The sequence below is a fragment of the Bombina bombina genome, chromosome 2, assembly GCF_027579735.1.
Source record: "Bombina bombina isolate aBomBom1 chromosome 2, aBomBom1.pri, whole genome shotgun sequence".
NCBI lineage: Eukaryota > Metazoa > Chordata > Amphibia > Anura > Bombinatoridae > Bombina > Bombina bombina.
The window spans coordinates 731,422,415-731,444,120 of record NC_069500.1 but is presented as its reverse complement, the minus strand read 5'-3'; positions in this window follow the sequence as shown (position 1 = coordinate 731,444,120).

The window sequence follows — 21,706 nt, the reverse complement described above, 5'->3', positions numbered from 1 at the left end:
GCTTCTTCTCTGTAGGAAAACGCTATGCAACTAAACATTAATTGGCAGGTGGATGTGGGAGGAGCAGGTTTAAGTAGAGGTGAGCTTAAAGGTGTATACATGGAACCTATGATCCTGACAGCTTTGTATATTTTGGCTACTTTATCTTGTGTCTGCTTTGTCTTGTGATCCTCCTTATCGTATCTTTCATCAGGATAAGGCAGTCTTAAATTCAAAATTTCTTATCTAAAGTTGTGTCCTAAGAAGGGGCTTATTTATGAATAGGGCAAAAAGGCTGGTGCCTAGTTCGACAAATTTTGGTGGGGGACACTTCTCCGTTGGCACTGATATGTGGGCATTATTTAATTTATGTGTGTATATATGTATTGCAGTGTTACACTATTTGGATTTTTTTAACTGCCAGCTTGTTTTTTTTAAATTATTTCAGCCTAGGGCAGCACAAAACCTAAATACGCCACTCGTCCTCAGACAATATAGGTCAGGAAATTGTTGTCCCTTCTTTGTGTCCTAATCCCAAGAATGCTTCAGAGAGATCTTTGCATTGTCTGGATGTTGTTAGAGCATTGAAGTATGAAGGACAGAAAGTTTATGCAGTTTATTTGGCCTCTTGGTTGACACTTTTGTTTCATAAGACTTACTTGGAGGCAGGTCAGCCTCCACCTAAATGGATTACTGCTCTTTCTACAAGATCAGTTGCCACTTTTTGGGCTTCTGTTGACCAAATTTACAAAGCAGCTACTTGGTCTTCTTTGCATACTTTACTAAATTCTACCATGTTGATGTTTTTGCTTCTTCTGAGACACCCTTTGGTAGACAGTTGTCTCAGTTTGATTTATTTTTTGCCTGTTGATTAAAAAAAATAGGGAATACATTTCCTTTTAGGGTTCTTTTGTGGCTGTGGATTTAGTTTTTAAGTGAAAAAAGATGTTTCTTAAAGCGACAGTCAACACCAGAACTTTTGTTGTTTAAAAAAATAGATAATCCCTTTATTACCCATTCCCCAGTTTTGCACATAAAACACAGTTATAATAATACACTTTTTTACCTCTGTAATTAGCTTGTATCTAAGCCTCTGCAAACTGCCCCCTTATTTCAGTTCTTTTGACAGACTTGCATTTTAGCCAATCAGTGCTGACTCCTAGGTAACTCCTCGTACATGAGCTCAATGTTATCTATATGACACACATGAACTAATGCCCTCTAGTGGTAAAAATCTGTCAAAATGCATTTGTATAAGAGGCGGCCTTCAAAGTCTAAGAAATTAGCATATGAGCCTACCTAGGTTTAGTTTTCAACTAAGAATACCAAGAGAACAAAGCAAAATTGGTGATAAAAGTAAATTGGAAAGTTGTTTAAAATTACATGCCCTATCTGAAGAACGTTTACTTTGGACTTGACTGTCCCTTTAAATCCTGCTTTTTATGTCTAATTTATCGTGGACTCCACAGCTTAGGTACTAATTTCCAGGAGTAATGGATCATGGACTCTCACCACCTGTATGAAAGAAAACATAATTTATGATTATCTGATAAATTCATTTCTTTGAATTTTTTCCTGTGCTTTTTAGCTTTGTTTTTTTTTTTCTTGCACACATCTTTTTTCACCTGCTCCTTTTATTTTGCTCTTGTTTCTTTTCCTATCTCATTTTGCTTGGCTATATATTAGACTGAGGTCCCTGTGAGGTGGGAGGTTTTTTTGGGCCTCCTCCTAGTGGTAGGAAAGAGCAATTCGCAGGAGTAATGGACCGTGGACTCTGACCACCATGAAATAAATTAATTTATAAGGTAGGCATAAATTATGTTTTTTTTACTTTACTTTCTCTTTAAGCAGTTAAAGCATATAAAGCCAGGAACTCTCATTGCATTTTAAGGAGATTAGCAGGAAAAAGTCAGCTTACAAAGGTAGTATTATGACACCTTTTAAACAGGTGACTGGCTAAGCAGAGTATGGCTATATATATATATATATATTTATATATATATACAGTATTTACATTGCCGTCTATGGGAACACACAGTTCCCATAGACTGCAATGTAAAGGCCCTTTTCAGTAATGTTTTTTTTTCTAACATCCCCCCAACTTTAAAACCCCAAAACTGCCTAGTGATTTTTTATTTATTTAATAAAAAGCTAGATTTTTTTTAAATAAAAACTATAATGCCCTCTATTTTGAGGGCATTCGGGGTACTTTTCGAAAATTAACCAGAGATCGGATCTATGGTTAATTTTTTGAGCGCTAAATGCTACCGCGAGCTTGGGGTAGCAATAACCAGCCACTTGTAATGGCTGGTTGATTATCGCGCTCCCACAATTGAGCAAATATTGGCGATAATTTAGCACTCCACTTGTAATCTAGCCCACAATTTTTACAGTGATCACCTGTATATTAGGGAGGAATGAGTAGTGTATTGACTGAGACTGGGGCTGTGTCACTGCTTCTGTACTTGCACAGACAGCAACGGGAAGGTGCCTTTGCCTATTGGATCATTGTCATTGGGTGTAATGTCCTCATACTCTTTATGATAAGATGTTTGGTTACCCCCTAACTGTATTGGGTTTTGCTAATTTATAGCTTGTTGTGAATTTGTGCAGATTAAATAGGCATTTTAATTGCATTTAAGAGATAAACAATCCAATTAAACAGTGCACTTCAGAATAAATGAGAAGCGCGAGATATGCAGACATGCAAGGTATAGTACTGTTTCTAGAGACTGTGATTGTGTGCTGAAATTCTAACACTTAGTACGGTTAGCTGCTAACAAGATAGCAGGAATGTTGTTTCTGTTGTAAAGCATGCCTTGTCTTTTCTGAAGGGAAAATGAAAAACACGTATGGCTGTCAACAAGATGAGTGGAACAGCAGAGAGTTCTGCTTCAGTATCAGGCGTGATGAACAGTTAATAACATTGAATGACAAAGAGTATAAAAATGACATCAACCAGATGAAGCTGTTGTCCATTATATATATACAGAACCTAGACAGAGCAATATAAGTGCATATACATAAAAAAAAGTTGTTGATAAAAGGTTTATTAATGCACTGAATAAGAAAAATGTTATGTGGTTTGTATACAAAATGTAAAAAGCGATTTTCCTGTTGATGCAAATCATGGAACATTATTTGTGTTTTGCTCTCATTGGGCTGTATTTTTGTAGTCCTAACCCCCACATACCTTGAGAGACAAAAGACAGCAAGAAATTAGTTATTAATTAGATTTGTTATCATAGCCAAAGACATATCACTATAAATTTTACCAAATTTTACCCCATGTGATGACCAAAATGAACCTCAAAATTGTGAGTGTTCCAGTAATTTTGTAGCAAATCACTAGACAAAAGAAAGCAGAATAATAGAAATTGAGAAAGAAAATAAGATAAAGGGGTTATGACTTTGAATTGCTCTAGGACAACAGAATACATTTGTGTTTTTGTGCTGTTCATTTGTACAGTGCTTTGCATAAGTATTCACCCCTTTGAGCAGTTCCGCATTTTCTAGTATGAAAACCTTCAAATTAATGTAATTGGATTCATACCATTTGATTTACACAATTTACCTAATATGCAAAATTGAATATAATTGTATGTTGGTTGCAAAGTATTCCCCTTCATAAATAAGCATTGGTGCAACCAAAAACCTTCAAAAGTTACTTAGGGATCAATTCTAATCTTGTTGATAATGTTTGCGGCTCCAGATACATCTTTTTCATCATCCTAATGATCAAAATGAAAATATAAAGCCCTTCTCGTATTGAAAAAAATATTGGCTCGGATATCAGAAAAGACACCTCAATGATGCATGAACAGCATTAACTTCCGCAATCAAAATTCAGATAAACACAAGTTATCGAATAAGTATTGTCAACTAAATGGGCATATTGAATTCCATAGCCAAAGACACTTGATGACTGCCCAAAACCCACGGATCAATTGATACCACATATTGAATTAAAAATAATTATATCGGGCAACAATCTGCAAAAGTTGGGACCTGAAAAATAAGATGGTGCTGCCAATGCCAACAATACCAATGGCCCTTTGCTGACGATTAAACTTTGCGAATAAAAAAACAATACTGACACATCATCACCATCAATTAAATGTGAAAACACAAAGAAAACATATCTATCTACAAGACATGTACAGTTGCGACATGCAGAGAGAGAGGAATGTGTGAGTAGAGCGAAAATGCTGGATCAACAGAATAAAGATGAGTTGCCTCGTCAATTGGCGAGAGTGCCTGGTTAGCCTGGAGAGCATTTGTATATTTTTGTGTATCATTTCTATTTTCGGTGATCAATAATCATTATTGGTCATTAAAGGTGGCATGTGGGTAAATGGAGAAAGAATATTGTGGTTATCATGCTTGGTGTATTTGACTCAATAAGATTGCGATTGTTTTGATTAAAAAAAATAATAATAAATTAATGGCCGATCTTGTTTTTTCAATATCAAATGAGAATACAAGTCCTGGATAATGTCAAGGAGAAGAACCAATCATGGTTAGGTTATAAAAATATATATTTTTTTGTACTCTTAAAGGGACATTCCAGCCAAAATTGGAATCTACATGGATGCCTTTCTTTTTGAATAGACGCATTTTTATAATATACATGTATAAGCAAAAATGCTTCTAATAAAATCTATAGCTGTTTCAAAAGTGTATTTAAGTATGCACCGTGCACCAGCATTTTAAACACAACACTTGCTCAGAGAGCCTAAGGTGCTTGAACCATATGGTAATTACTTAATTTGTTAATTGCTGATATGTTACAAGCCCCACTCGTGCTCTGGGCAGCCACAGTATTTAAAATGCTGGTGCACTGATAATATCTAGCATTCAAAGCAACAAGTAGTAGCACAGCCCCGAGTATACCATAGTTACAAACCAGACCTAGGTGTGCAGATTGTTAAGGAAACACAAATAGTTAAAACCGGTCAAACCCTAGCAGCTGTAGTGATATAGCGGTTTATAAGGGAAATGCAAAAATATTAACTCACCCCGCTCCTTCTGGCGGTAGCCTCTGCTTGCCTTTTTCTTTTTATATGCGAGCTCCCTCCAAGGGGTAAGCAGGTCTTACCTGGTGACGTTAATTAAGCAAACCTATTCCACTTACTCTCACTTCCACGCTTGCGGATGCTGCTATACCGGGTAGTCCTTTTACTGATCCGGTTTCTCCTTAGACTCCACTGCCTCTGCACACTCCTAGATAAGCCGCTCTCATGTGGCGTGGGACCCGGTAGCAAACTCCTCCCTGTTTGCAAGTGGGTAAGTAGAATAAGGTAAGTAATCACCCAAAGCATGTTATAAAGGGAATAATTAAAGGTCAGATGCTTTGTGCAAAAAGAAACTATTCTCAACAAGATGGCTTTGATAGAGCCAAATCTGAGCTAACAGATAGGATGGTGACTAGAGGCTACAACTTGAATATTAGGGAAAATGTAAACAAAATTGAAAGGAAAGATTTACTACAGATGAGACAAAAGAATAACAGAGAGGATGAAAGACCTATGTTCATCACCCAATACTCAAACCAATACACTGAAGTTTGTGGTATTATAAAAAAATATCTGCCCCTAATATACGGAGATGAGATTTTAAAAAGGTTGTAAATTTGTGTACAAAAAGGGCAAATCAATAGCTAACATTCTCTCCCCAAGTGAGCTAAAAAATGCAGGGAGTGCCTGGTTACATGCACAACGCATGGCACCTTTAAATGTGGGAATAAAAGATGTAGAGCGTGTGGTTATATAAGAGTGACAAAAACATGTAAGTCTTATACCACAGGCAAAGAATATAATGTAAAAGGCTCAAAATGTTCTACCGATCACGTGATATATCTGGTAGAATGCAAAGAGCATAAAAACAATATATTGGAATGACTACTAAGGATGTAAGAACTCGTATACAAGAACATATCACCTATATTGAGAATGACATCTCATGTTCTGCCTTGGCTGCCCACTTTATTGAGGAGCATGATCAGAATTTAAAATCCTTCAGTTGGTCCGCTATTGAACATATATGTAGACCCCACAGAGGGGGTGATAGGCTGAGCCTACTTAAAAAAACAAGAAGCCTATTGGATTTTTATTTTTATAACTTTGGTCCCATAAGGATTTAATTCTGAACACAATATAATAAACTGTTGGGTATAAAATCTATGTCTGTTCTCTCTGAGAATGAGAGTATATACACTGCCTGTTTACTTAAAAATTGCAAGTGTCATTAGTACAATTATTAACAGTGTCATTTTCAATATAGTCTGTCTTTAATCTGAAAGTTCTATTATATATCCCCCTTAAAATCAGTGCAATCTCTTTCACTCTGAGGATGAGAGTAGACACTCTGACTGTTTATCTAAATATCTTGTGTCAATAGCATCATTATAGACAGTGTTTCTTTTTTTTTTAAATATCTTTATTTTTGTGTGTCACAAACAGGAAGAACAGAACATTTCATACTCAACATGATCACATCAACACAAAATTACAACATAGCTTGTAGTTCTTGATAATAGGCTGCGTTCACTTCTTCTTCATCTGTAGTAATGCAATTGAAAATGTCATTGAGAAATACAGTTCTTTCAATTTATAGTATAGAAGCCTGTGAACCTAGGTTCAGTCCTCCTGTAGGACACAATTTTTTAAACATAAACATAAAACCAACAATATTACCCTAAACAACCTTCGCCAACTCGGATTGCTTCACCTCTCCTCCCATCTCTCACAATTCCTAATGTAGTCTAGTTCCATTCCCCTCTCAGATTAGCTTCAAGTATGTAGTCTGAATGTTTGAATGGTGCTATAATCATGTTTCTTAAAGTCTCTGGGAGTGTGTGGATGAAGGGTTCCCACTTTGTGATAAAGGATTTCACTCTCTTAGTCATGTCTCCCAACCCATCTGACTGCTCAATAAACAATTGGTTAAGGAGTGCCTGTTTCAACTGTGCTACAGTAGGTGGATTACGTTTGATCCAATTTTGGAAGATTAAGCGTCTCGCTACCAGAACTATGTTGGTCATGAATATCTTAAAATCTCTCGGAACTTCTCTAAAGTCTAGCAGTATGATATTTTTAAACGTCAGGTCGTGGGTGCGTGTGTGCATACTAAGGTTTGCCCAGTACGTTGTCATTTTCCAGAATTTAACTATCTTAGGGCATTTCCACATCATATGTTTAATGCCTGCTTCCCTCTTACCACACTTTGGGCATTTGTCCTCCCTATCTGTTTTCCACTTCTGGTATTTCCTAGGAGTTATATAGCTGTCGTGTATGAGTTTGAAATGTGATTCTCTCATCTCTGATGAAAGAGTAGCTCGTTTAACTTTAAGAATGCTTTCCTCTATCTCCTTACTAGAGATCTGCTCATCCAATAAGGAGCTCCAGACCTCGGCAATTTTATTCACGCATGATGAGTTCCCCCCTCTATTCAAGCTCTTGTAGAGCGGAGAAAGGGACGTATTACCTTGTTCTGCTAGGTGTACAATGTGCAGAATCTGCGCCTGTTCCACTCCCCTTCCCTCCCTGAGTAGTGTCTCATAGTAGTGCTTAGCCTGGAGATATGCATAGTGGTGTGTTCTAGGCAACCCGAATGTCTGCCTCAGGGCTTCAAATGTTTGCATGTGATTCCCTCCTGGAATTAGAGCTTGCCCTACAGTACGCAGTCTCTTTTCCCTCCAATGTTTGAAAGCCTCAGATGTAAATCCCGCTGGGAATTCAGGGTCCCCCCCCATGGTAAGTAGGTTAGTAATCTATTATTGCCTCCTAACTGTTTACATGTTAGCCTCCACGCTCTCGCGGGTTGGCTGAGTATGTCAATGTCTGTCAGATATTTAGTTGCCTGTGAGTGGGTCATGTGTGGTAGCATATTTAATGTCCAAGGTTTTATTAATGTGTTCTCTAAGTTGGTGTTCGTGAATTTTTCCTGCCCTGTCATCCAGTCAATGGCGAACTTGCACTGAGCTGCCCAATTGTATAATTCGAAGTTAGGTAATGCCAGACCCCCCATCTCACGGGAAGCTGTGAGTTTTGGTAGCTAACTCTGTGCTTTTTGTTAGACCATATGAATTTAAGGACTGTCTGTTTTACTTCCTTTAGATCTGATTTTTTAAGTAGGAATGGGAGTGTCTGAAAGAAGTAGAGAATCTTTGGGAAGTACACCATTTTTATAAGTCCAACTCTACCTGAAAGGGACAGCGGGAGCGGGGACCAAGTTTTGAGCATGTTCTTCAATTGACCTAGCAAGGGTCCGTAATTTATCGAATACCACTTCCGGGGGTCTAAATTAAGGGTTATTCCCAAGTATTTAAAGTTCCCTTCTACTACCTTGAAATCAAAGTTAGGTATCTGCTTGTCGCCTTATAGACAGTGTTTCTTACAGAATTGTTTGTTTTTGATCCTTAAAACTATATTATATAGATTCCCTTAAATATCAGTATAATATTATAATGTCTAAAAATAGGTATTGACTCTTGCGATAGAACTATTAGCGAATTTTAAAAGAATTTTTGACATATGAATCTAAATTTTGCTAGCTAACAAAGGTTATCCTCGTAACATAGTAAGGTCTAATATTCTTGTATGTCAGCCTTTTACATAGTCTATTATACGCATTGTGAAGTTTCCTACATATAGATAAACACTGTAACTTCTATGCCTAGTAATGTGCTAACTATATTGAGCTGAGTGTATAATTCTAGTGTTGTAGTTTATAGCTTTCGTCACAGAACTGTTCCCCATGGTCTGCCCCCTTTCCCTTACTACAAGGTGATTGGAGTAAAAGCGTTGGGAGTATACCTGCTATCAGGTGTTAAATTACAGGTAAGAGAGGTTCCGGTATGGTCTATGATTAAGGCAGTCTTGCACAGCCGAAACGCGTAAGACCGAACCTCTCTACTAAGCTTTCATGGATATGTGTGTGTTTCGTGGATTGATAATATGGAGAGCTTGTTTTACCCTGTATTATTGGTAATAAAGAAGAATTTATTTTAAGTGGATCGGGACTCACCTTTTTGCCAATATCTAGCAATGCTTCACATGCATGTGCAGAGAAAAATGTAAACACTAAAACAGTGATAGCTTTTACTAGAAGCATTGTTGCCAATATATGTACTGTATATTGCAAATGTGTTTCTATTCAACGGTGTAATTCATTTATGTTCATTTCAATTTTGACCAGAATGTCCCTTTAATTGTCCTAAAAAAAATAATTATAGTATAATACCATAACACTTTAAAGTATAACTTCGTCAAAAATGTACCAGTTTTGTACTGACATTTTAGAAAGCTACGTCTTGCTCAAAGGATACACACCAGTCTGATTTTCAAGCTGTCAGGCTCAAATTCCCCTGGTGAACTATCTCTCAGTGTGGATGAGATGTATTCAGTGTTTCATTTAAAAAGGAAGAAAACATAGTGGAATATTATTAAAAACATATTTATATTTTAAGTGGCCCAATCTATATTCACATCTGCACATGTAGGGTGATGCACATTTTTTTCTAAAGGATTGTAGTTTTTGCAAAAATAATGGAAATTTTAATTTCTAAGGAAAATGTACAGGTGATTTGCAGGCATTAACTATAATTTAACGAAATTAAACAAAAGTTTGCAGAGTATATTATCTATTTTTAACATGTAAATATTTCAAATTAAACTTTTATTTAATTTTTTTTAAATTAAAATTGATAATAGAACTAAACTGGAAAGTTGATTCAAATTGCATGCTCTGGGCCTGAATTATAAAGGGCCGAACGGCCCCTGATGCCCCTGTTTCCACACGAGCCGGAAACATCAGTTAAGAAGCAGCGGTCTTAAAGGGACATGAAACACAATTTTTTTTCTTTCATGATTTAGAAAGAGCATACAATTATAAACAACTTTCTAATTTACTTCTATTATCTATTTTGCTTCATTCTCTTGATATTATTTGCTGAAACGCATATCTAGATATGCTTAGTAGCTGCTGATTGGTAGCTGCACATAGATGCCTCCTGTGATTGGTTCACCGTGTACATTGCTATTTCTTCATTAAATTATATCTAAAGAATGAAGCAAATTAGGTAATAGAAGTAAATTGGAATGTTGTTTAAAATTGTATTTTCTACCTTAATCATGAAAGAAAATGTTTGGGTATAGTGTCCTTTTAAGACTGTTGCTCCTTAACTGGTCCACCTGCTCTGAGCGGCGGACAACAATCAACTAGATCGAATACTACCGGGGCAGCATTGAACAAGCAGTTCACAAGAACTGCTTGTGCAATGATAAATGCCAACAGCGTATGCTGTCGGACAGGATCCGCTGAATAGACCGATGATAAATCAGCCCCTCTATCTGAATCATGAAACTTTAATTTTGACTTTACTGTCCCTTTAATGTCATTGTGTATCGCTTCTCAAAGTTTTCACCACAATTGTTCTGCCCCTTTGTCCCCAGGTGAAATGAGGTATGAGTGCAGAGCCTGGCTACTCATGCCCACCCATAATCTGGCTCATGCAGATAGAGGCTTTTTAGCTGTCACATATACTGACCTTTTTCATGATTTAGTTTACTCAAATCACAGTTCTGGTGTCAGAGCCACTGATATTAAGCTTTACTCTCACTAGAAGGTTATAGATGTGTTTGTCAGGCATCTGGTGGGGAGTACTTGAATCCTGACTTTTGGTGGTGACAGGTCTATACCTGGAAGTTGGGGTTATGTTTTAATAACATTTTCTGGTCACTACTGAAAGCTATCTGGTGATTGATGGCTGCACATTTACGCCTCTTTTCATTAGCTCACCCACTGTGTTCAGCTAGCTCCCAGTAATACATTACTGTTCTTGAGTCTACCCAGATTTACTCTTTAACAAAGGATGACAAAGAGACTGAAGCAAAAAATTTTGTAAGACACTTACTCAATAGGATAACAAATTATATTATCATATGAACTTTGATATTACTTGATATACAATTGATAAGTGAATCTTATTTAAATAGTATATTTAAATGTTTCCTTTAAAGGGACACTGGTTTAGATAGAGCATGCAATTTTAAGCAACTTTCTAATTAACTCCTATTATCAATTTCTCTTTGTTCTCTTGCTATCTTTATTTGAAAATTATGATATAGCTGCCCCACCAACTGTATTAAAACATCATGATTTTATTGTGCCACTTAAAACAGACAGATAGTCTGTTTTAAGTGGCACAATAAAATCATGATGTTTTAATACAGTTGGTGGTGCAGCTATATCATTATTTTTGGACTGACTTCTTGGGACCTTGGTGCAGGTCCAATAGTTGGCACACCTACAAACAAGTTTTGTTACACCCTTGGTGCTTGGGCAATTTTCTACAGTTTTATTTGAAAATGAAGGCATCTAAGCTTTTTTTGGTTCAGACCTCTGGACAGCACTTTTTATTGGTGGATGGATTTATCCACCAATCAGCAAGAACAACCCAGGTTGTTCACCAAAAATGGGCCGGCATTTAAACTTACATTTTTGCATTTCAAATAAAGATATTAAGAGAATGAAGAAAATTTGATAATAGGAGTAAATTAGAAAGTTGCTTAAAATGTCATGCTCTATCTGAATCACGAAAGAAAAAATTGGGTTCAGTGTCCCTTTAAATTGGATAAAACTTTTTAGGGTGTGAGATAATAGGTGGGAACTATGATTAAAGCTTTCTAAAATTAAACTGGTTATATTTGATAGTTACTATAGCTGTCTAAATTGAAGAACTAGTAACTAGAGAATTATAAAATAGAGAAAATGGAAAATTGAACATAATAAATCTTACAGGATAACAGTTTTAATACAAAAATACAGGCGCTATGTTGGCAAGGATTCAAGAAGTTGACATAGTACATCCATGGGTGATTATTTTTTTTTGCCATAAAAGAAGAATATCTATTAAAAAATACAAATAGAAACAGACAAAACAAAATACCAATCTAGTGAAGAGTAGCCCAGCATATGCATTTTTTTGCTCACTGTTGTGTTTTTAAGTATTTTTCACCAAATATTCTGTTCTAATGGTAGCAGTCTGTACAGCCCTTTAATATTATTTTTTTAATGTAATTCTTTATTGATTTTCAAAATTAAGTATACAGTACAGATGATATAAATGATTATACATTCATGAGATAATACATTTTTGGACAATTCTCTTACAACCTTAACTTCTTGGGTGATAGTCTCTAATAAAGGAGTTATATTAGAATGTGCTTTAATCGCGTAAGTCTTTGGCATTAATGTCCATAGCTTCTGATAGGATCGTACTGTTTTATAAGAATTGAAAATAATATATCAGCATATCTAAAAAATAACCTCTGGAACCAAACCTTATTATTCCAACTAAATTAACAAAAAGAAAAGAAAATTCAAAATATAACAGTTATATGATCTTAGTATTAGTAACCGAGTCATTGCAAGAATTTCGAAATCTCAAACTTCAACCTTGTGTTTCGGGACTATGAAGAAGTAGCCATCATGAAAGTCACGTCAGGACCATTTGAGTATAAGACTCCCAATAAAATACCATATTGTTGTACAGATCTAATTTCCCTTGTTTCCAATAATAAAGTCTCTCCAGAATAATAGTTTTCTCTACTAGGGATCGCCATTCCGGCATAGTAGGTGTTATGCAAGATTTCCACTTCCTAGGAATTCGTTGTTTTGCCGCATTAAGAAGTATTAAGAAAAGTTGTTTTTTTATTTTACATTTAATGTCTGGATTAGCCTGTAAAAATAGAATTTTTGGAATGAGTTTTAACTGGATTTTCAATATTATTTCCATTTCTGTAGAGATCTGTAACCAATAAGTTTTCATTCCCTCACACTCCCACCATATATGAATCATGTTGCCTTTGAGGCCACACCCCCTCTAGCATCTATCATTAGCCGACGGGAAGTAATGTTTGATTTGGGATGGAGTTAGGTACCATCTTGTCATGATTTTTATATTAGTTTCCAAGGCTTTGGAGGAAGGTGCCAACTTAGTCAGGGTTCTAAATCTAGTTAACCATATAGTTTTTGTATAGCTTTTTCCCAATTCCTTTTCCCACCCGCCGACATAGCTCGGGAGAGGAGGGGACTGACATTTTAAGATTATTTTAAACAGAACTGAGATTAACTTTTTAGTGGTCTCTGTTTTTGTACAAATAGACTCAAATAGTGTTTTTGCCCTAGTAAGGTCCCGCTTGAATTTATGTGTATAGATATAGTGCGAGACTTGGTGCCAACGTATCCAGGGTTGCAAATAGCCTCCACAAACCATGTCTAATTGATCTTTGGGTCGGAGTTTTCCTTCACTAATTATTTGAAATATAGGGAGTGCCTTTTTGAAATCAGTAATGTCTGCAGAGGAGAAACCTCTACTAGCTAGGAATTCGTTATTATTAATTAATAGATTTAGGGGTGAGTATTTAGTGGTTAAAAGAGGATTGTTGCGTAACTTAGACCAGTTGTACCCATCTTTTGCTGGATTCTGCATTATACCTGGACGAATCCACTATTCTCTGCAAAGAGATAGCCATTTTATAAGCCATCAGGTTTGGAACTCCCAATCCTCCCTCGTCTTTAATTTGTGATAATTTCTGTCTAGAAATCCCGGGAGTCTGTGTCTCCAAATGTAATCATGTATTATTTGCTGTAAGGATATTATTTCTTTATTTACATTTGGGATTGGGAGTGTCTGTAAAATATAAAGAGCTTTGGATAATAACATCATCTTTGCCGCGTGTATTCTGCCCAGCCAAGAGAGGTTTTTTGGGAGCCAGGAGTTTACTAAGTGATGACATTTTTCTATTAGTTTACCATAATTACATTTACGCAGGGTCTCAGGGTCTGGGGAAATGTAAATGCCAAGGTATTTTAGAGTGTTTTTTTGTAATTTAGAGGGTGTTTTCTGCAGTAAAATAGAGAGTTCCTTTGGAGAAATGTTAATTGGTAGCATTTCTGACTTGGAAGTGTTTACAGAAAAGTTAGACAGATGGCCATAATTTGTGAGTTCATCTTGGACTTTCCGGTAAAGATTCAAGCGGGTTTATGAGTGTTAGAAGGATATCATCCGCAAATATCACTATTTTATATATTTGTTGTTTAATTGGTATTCCCTGAATTTTAGGGTTCTGCCTAATTTTGATTACAAGGGGTTCTAATGCTAGAATAAACAAAAGGGGCGAGAGAGGGCAGCCTTGGCGAGAGCCATTTCATATTTCGAACGGTTCCGAAAGGCGAACATTTTCTGAATAAAAGTGGAGGGGAATCCGAAGTGTGATAAGGTAGAGAGTAGAAAGGTCCAATCCAGGTGATTGAATGCTTTCTCTGCATCCGTGGATAAATATATTGCTGGGTTTTTATTCGCTATGAGTGTATCTAACAAGTCTAGTATTTTAATGGTGTTATCTTTTGCTTCCCTTTGTGGGACGAATCCCACCTGGTCAGGGTGTATTATTTGTGTTAATATTGGGCTTATTCTTTTTGCTATAATTTTGGCGAAAATCTTTAAGTCAACATTGAGGAGTGATATGGGCCTAAAATTGGCAGGCTTATCTGGGGGTTTACCCGGTTTAGGCAGAACTGATACATGTGCCTGTAGCATAGTATCAGGGAATTGATTTTGTTCTGGAATTTGGTTAAAAAGTTGGGTGAGATATGGAGCTAGAAAGAGGGAGAAAGCCTTATAATATTGTCCAGAAAAGCCATCTGGTCCCGGTGCCTTGTTAGATTTTAGGTTTGCTATTACTTCCGCTACTTCACTAATTTGGATTGGCTGTTCCCGAGAATTTTTGAGTTCAGGAGGAATACTGGGGATTGGTATGTTGCGTAAATACTCATCACAGAGTTTTTTATGAGATTCCTCTTGTCTGTTAGGTGTCAAGTTGTATAACTTGTGGTAACATTTCTTAAAAGTGTCTTCTATATTACTTGTGTCTTCTATGAGCTGTCCCTTATTATTTGTAAGGGTGTGAACATATGTTTTTTGTTGACGTTTTTTGAGGATTTCAGCTTTCCTGCTTTATTGCCCTCACAATGAAAGTGTTGTTGCATGGATAACTGTTGCTGCTGTGTTTTAATCTGGAGGTGTTTATTCATACTGGCTCTATACTTGTTCAATTGTTCCTTGAGCGTGTTGTCTAAAGGGTTCATTTTATGTAGGAAGTCTATTTCAGAGATTTTTTGTGCTAGATTATTATTTTCTTTTCTATTTTTCTTGCTATTTTGGGCTTTTATTTTAATAAATTCACCTCTTATGTAGCTCTTATGGGCTTCCCAGATTATTCCTGGGGATATTTCTTGTGAGGTATTGATAGAGAAAAAAAAATATCTAGATGTTTTTCCAAGTGGGTTTTATATTCGGTATCTAACAAGATAGACTCATCCAATCTCCAATGATATGGTCTTAGCGGGATAGAAGGCCATTGCAGCTGACACATGGCCATTGAATGGTCCGACCAGATTGTGTGGGATATATTAGCTTTGGAAATGTAAAATACAGGGAGTGCAGAATTATTAGGCAAATGAGTATTTTGACCACATCATCCTCTTTATGCATGTTGTCTTACTCCAAGCTGTATAGGCTCTAAAGCCTACTACCAATTAAGCATATTAGGTGATGTGCATCTCTGTAATGAGAAGGGGTGTGGTCTAATGACATCAACACCCTATATCAGGTGTGCATAATTATTAGGCAACTTCCTTTCCTTTGGCAAAATGGGTTAAAGAAGGACTTGACAGGCTCAGAAAAGTCAAAAATAGTGAGATATCTTGCAGAGGGATGCAGCACTCTTAAAATTGCAAAGCTTCTGAAGCGTGATCATCGAACAATCAAGCGTTTCATTCAAAATAGTCAACAGGGTCGCAAGAAGCGTGTGGAAAAACCAAGGCGCAAAATAACTGCCCATGAACTGAGAAAAGTCAAGCGTGCAGCTGCCAAGATGCCACTTGCCACCAGTTTGGCCATATTTCAGAGCTGCAACATCACTGGAGTGCCCAAAAGCACAAGGTGTGCAATACTCAGAGACATGGCCAAGGTAAGAAAGGCTGAAAGACGACCACCACTGAACAAGACACACAAGCTGAAACGTCAAGACTGGGCCAAGAAATATCTCAAGACTGATTTTTCTAAGGTTTTATGGACTGATGAAATGAGAGTGAGTCTTAATGGGCCAGATGGATGGGCCCGTGGCTGGATTGGTAAAGGGCAGAGAGCTCCAGTCCGACTCAGACGCCAGCAAGGTGGAGGTGGAGTACTGGTTTGGGCTGGTATCATCAAAGATGAGCTTGTGGGGCCTTTTCGGGTTGAAGATGGAGTCAAGCTCAACTCCCAGTCCTACTGCCAGTTTCTGGAAGACACCTTCTTCAAGCAGTGGTACAGGAAGAAGTCTGCATCCTTCAAGAAAAACATGATTTTCATGCAGGACAATGCTCCATCACACGCGTCCAAATACTCCACAGCGTGGTTGGCAAGAAAGGGTATAAAAGAAGAAAATCTAATGACACGGCCTCCTTGTTCACCTGATCTGAACCCCATTGAGAACCTGTGGTCCATCATCAAATGTGAGATTTACAAGGAGGGAAAACAGTACACCTCTCTGAACAGTGTCTGGGAGGCTGTGGTTGCTGCTGCACGCAATGTTGATGGTGAACAGATCAAAACACTGACAGAATCCATGGATGGCAGGCTTTTGAGTGTCCTTGCAAAGAAAGGTGGCTATATTGGTCACTGATTTGTTTTTGTTTTGTTTTTGAATGTCAGAAATGTATATTTGTGAATGTTGAGATGTTATATTGGTTTCACTGGTAAAAATAAATAATTGAAATGGGTATATATTTGTTTTTTGTTAAGTTGCCTAATAATTATGCACAGTAATAGTCACCTGCACACACAGATATCCCCCTAAAATAGCTATAACTAAAAACAAACTAAAAACTACTTCCAAAACTATTCAGCTTTGATATTAATTAGTTTTTTGGGTTCATTGAGAACATGGTTGTTGTTCAATATTAAAATTAATCCTCAAAAATACAACTTGCCTAATAATTCTGCACTCCCTGTAAAGCTAGGTGATCAACTAGAATATAATCTAATCTAGAGTAGATTTATTTTAAGGATTAGAAAAAAAAAGTATAGTCTCTCTTTTGGGGATATACAAATCTCCAGGTATCATGTAGTGTGAGGAGTTTTAGATTTTCCCAAATTGACTGTAGTGCATTTTATGACACCCTCAAATTAGATGTGGAACAGTCTATTAATGGATTTAGAGGAACATTTAGATCGCCTGCTACCAGTAGAGAGGGCTTTTTATCAGGGAATAATAGTGTTTGCTATTTTTTTAATAAAAGTATCCTGGTTTTTGTTTGGAGCATATATGTTTACAATTGTAATTGGTTTTCCAAAAATGAGTCCTATAATACATAGATATCTACCTTCCTTATCTTTGTCGAGGTGTATAAGAGAAAAAGTTACAGCTTTGTTAATCAAAAGGCTAACGCCGCTTGTTTTTTTTCTGTCTTGGTGCTATGGTAGTGTTGAGTGAAAGTAGATGAGAAATATTTTGGTATGTTTCTAGACTTAAAGTGTGTCTCTTGCAAGAGGATAATACCCCCCCCCTTGTTGAAATCGTGCTTCACTATTCTCCTTTTAGCAGGGCAGTTTAGCCCTTTTACATTATGGGAGAAGATGTTAAGTATGTGACACTTACTTATTGACATTACCTTACTTGTACAGTACTATATAATTATAGAGACGCAGCATAAAGGTTATAGTAGACCCCTGAACATTACCCCATGTCTCAGTTGATTTGACATCTTGATAATGACTTAAGAGCATTAAGAAGAAAAAAAGATAACAAAAATAATAAAGAACATTAAAAAAACCTTGTTAGAAAATAAAAAATTGCATACATATTTTTTTATTTTTTTTTCGAAAATATGTTTTTATTGAGGATTAAGCAATACAACCGGTGTCACAACGCAGGTGACTAAAAGATGCACATATATGCAAACATTATATTGTTGTGATGATACAGTAAATATAGCTGTTAATGGAAATGCAAATCACATAAATCAAGCATGTCAAGCATGACATACAATATCAACCGCATGAACCTCATTTTTAATTATCATGAATAAGATTATAAACCTCAATTTTAAATAGTGTGAACAGACTGTAAACACAGGGGCAAACTAATACTTCAGTATTATCAATTAACTCAGTTTTCTAGGAACTTCATAAAGTCAGTTTAGGAATATCTGTCTGTACACTTCAACTAGTATTCTCAGTGCGCATCTCCAGGCGGGGGCGGTTCTCTATGGGAAGAAGGGAGGGAAGAGAGGGGAAATAAAGATTAGGAAGTATGATAAGAGAGGGGAACGGTGGACAATCAGTTTATTAGTAGGGAATATAGGAAAGCAAGTGTCATCAGCCAATTAGCATATCCCTAATTTGGTGTGAGAGTTTAATTATAATAATGGAAGGGATCAGAAACTTTAATGCAGCTAAAAATTTAACTGTGATCTCCTTGATAGGTAAACCAAGGCTCCCAAATCCGCCAATAGAGCTCCTCCTTATCCATGTTAGAATAGAAACTTTGTTCCATTTTGTCGTATATCTGCATTATAGATGTAACTGCTGTAATATCTGGGGGTTGGGTTTGTTTCCAGGCCCTTGCAATCGCCAGTTTCGTGGCCGCTAGGACAAAGATGACCAGTTTAGATACGTCAGTTGGGACATTCTTCGGGAAGATATGTAGGAGGGCAATGGTAGGAGCGAGTGGGATAGAAAGCCCAAGGTTAGCGCAAAGGGTTTTTACCTGATTCCAGAGGGGAATACGTTTCGGGCAATCCCACCAGATATGTATATCTGAACCTCTTTGCATACAATCTCTCCAGCATAGAGGAGACGTTGTGGGGAACATCTGCGACAACCTCAAGGGAGTATAGTACCATTTTAGGAATAATTTCATGTAGGCCTCTAACGTGTTTGCACAATGTACCATCTTTTTAGTTAGTGTCATAGCTGTACTTAGGTCTTTATCTGAAATAGGTCTAGATAGATCATCTTCCCATGCTCTCAACTGCCAAGATCTGTCTCTATTTGTGGACAACTGTAGGAGATCATAATGGAATGATATGAGCTTAGGAGTCTTAATAGGAAGCTGCCATAGCTTTTCCCAGTTAGTCAAGGGTCTATTCAGAGCCTTGGTGAATCCCCATGATGTCATAAAGGCATAAAGTCTCGAGTATTCAAACGAGGCCCACGGGGGGGTTCTGGGATAATTGTTCTCATGTTATGAGGAGTGAGTAGGGTACCCGAGGGGTATAGACGTGAGACCACTTTCAGGTCCCACGCACTTCACTGTTGTATGCGTGTATCAGGGAGAGCCGCCAGTAAGGCTGGTATGGAATGAATGGGAGACGGGTGTGGGGCAATGTCTCGTAGATTTCTGAGGCTATACTAAACCTTCAGATTATCTCTGATGATGGCATTTTTTAATTTCAAGGTGTCGAGACTGTGGCTAGGGATCCAGGGTAGGTCTGCTAACTTTAAGCCCCCAGGAAGGGCTAATGTTTCTATGTTTTCCAGTGCTGTACTTCCCCTTTGTCTGCCCATGCTGTAATATGAGAGAGCCTAGCTGCCTCATAGTACCCCCGTATGCTAGGCATTGCAACTCCTCCATATTCATGCATACATATTTTAAACAACCTTGTACGAGGATACTCAAGATCCTCACCATGTATGTGAAAATATGGGTATCACTAAATAAAACGATACCCTCCTATGGGGTTATAAGTAACTTTACAAATAACTCATGAACAGGCATATATAACACAATTGAATTCAGCTCTTACACCTTGGGCTTACCCTTCACCTGGCCCTATGGATAATCCTGAGTTCCATACAGTGAACAGAGAGTCCAGTATGTCCAAGAGTCCTCACTAAAAGTGAAAAACAATAATGTAGACAAGAAAGAAGCTGTACTGTTTCTTGGTCACTCAAGTGACCTCTTTTAGCATAGGGGCTTTCTCTGCTTGCTTTCTGGATCTCCTGGATTGTGGTCTCTGCCATTCAGATCTCTGAGGCAGTGGTGGTAGTTTGTCTTGTATCATAGGTTCTTCTTGTCCTTGTTGTGATTCTCCCAATACTGGATCCTGGATGTTAAGTTTTTTTGCAGGTGCTTGATATTTCATCTGGAGACTTGCAGATAATTCTCCTGCCTTTTCAATTGATGAGGAGATGGAAAGGGATCCCCCATCTGTACGGGATGTTTTGGCTTCGTAGAATTGTAGTGAGAGGGCCTAATTCTTTTCTTTTTTGGAGAGTCCTTGCAGGTAGATCTGTACAGTATATATTTCTAACTCCACATTTTCAAAATGAATGGATCTTTTTTGTCTGACTTTGCTCATTATTTCCTCTTTGTCTGCGTAGCTTGTGATCTTAGCTATCACGTCTCTGGGAGGCTGAGATTCCAGAGGCCTGTTTGTGGAGCCGGTTGTAGACGGCCGCTAATGCTGTAGAATGAGTGTCTTGGTCGTTTTCTACTTTCTCCACTCTATGACCTAAATCAGTTAGGTCCTTCTTAATCTCTGAGATGTCCTCCCTTATACACTGCTTTACTTGAACTATTAAGGATGAGATATCTTTTTCACTGAGGGTGTAGAAGATGGAGTTTCTTTCACCTGTGTGTCCCTCTTTGTGAGTTTTTTAGGAGACATTTTAATCCTAGTGAAGACACGAGATATAGATCTCTTTATTAAACTTATAAAGCTGTAGCAGACAGGGAGAAAGATGTACCAAATCTAGCGATTTGTAAGAAAGTCTCTTAAGTAGCTGTGCAATAACTTGTCTGTGATGTAAGTGAATGTGTAGTTTTTGTGCTGTTATTCTTTTATTTGAATAATAGAATAGCCTATTTTATTTTTTATTTTGAAGGATTCATATATTGATCTCCCATGACGAAACTAATTTCCTTTATATAGGTAATTCTGTGCCGATTCTGACTTGCCCTGGTCAATACTTGCTCGAGTAAATTATGCACCCAAATTTACTGCTGTTTGAATAACACAATTCAGTTTTAATGTCCTTTGTTCTCATTAGACAAATGTATATTTTTAATGTTGTGGGGTTATTTAGATTTCACTTGAGGGGTCTTGAGCAGCTGCCAGCTCGCCAGATCAGAGATTTAAAACGGCTCCTACCAGCATCTATATTAATTTGCCCTCCAATAAGCTGCAGAGTGTGACACCACTGTGCTCAGGGCACCGGAGTCAACTTGAGCCCTCTAAATTTGCCTCCTGCTTAATCTCCTCTTATTAACCAACTGCTCTTGGTGTCTGTATGATGCGATCAGTCTGTACCATGCTGCTTACCCAAGATGGTGCCTCTCTGTGATGAATAATTGATCCGGACTCACCATACCCTGAACGGCTGTTATTCTGCCTTGTGACGTTACCGGAGCTCCCCAGAGAGGATCAACTGCTGTTTTGTGATGTGCACTGTTCTTTCTTTTAAAGGGACAGTCTACACCAGAATTTGTATTGTTTAAAGAGATAGAAAATCCATTTATTACCCATTCCCCAGTTTTGCATAACCAACACGGTTTTATAAATATACTTTTTACGTCTTTGATTATCTTGCATCTAAGCTTCTGCAGACTGCCCCTTATCTCAGTGCTTTTGACAGACATGCAGTTTAGCCAATCAGCACAGACTCCTAGATAAC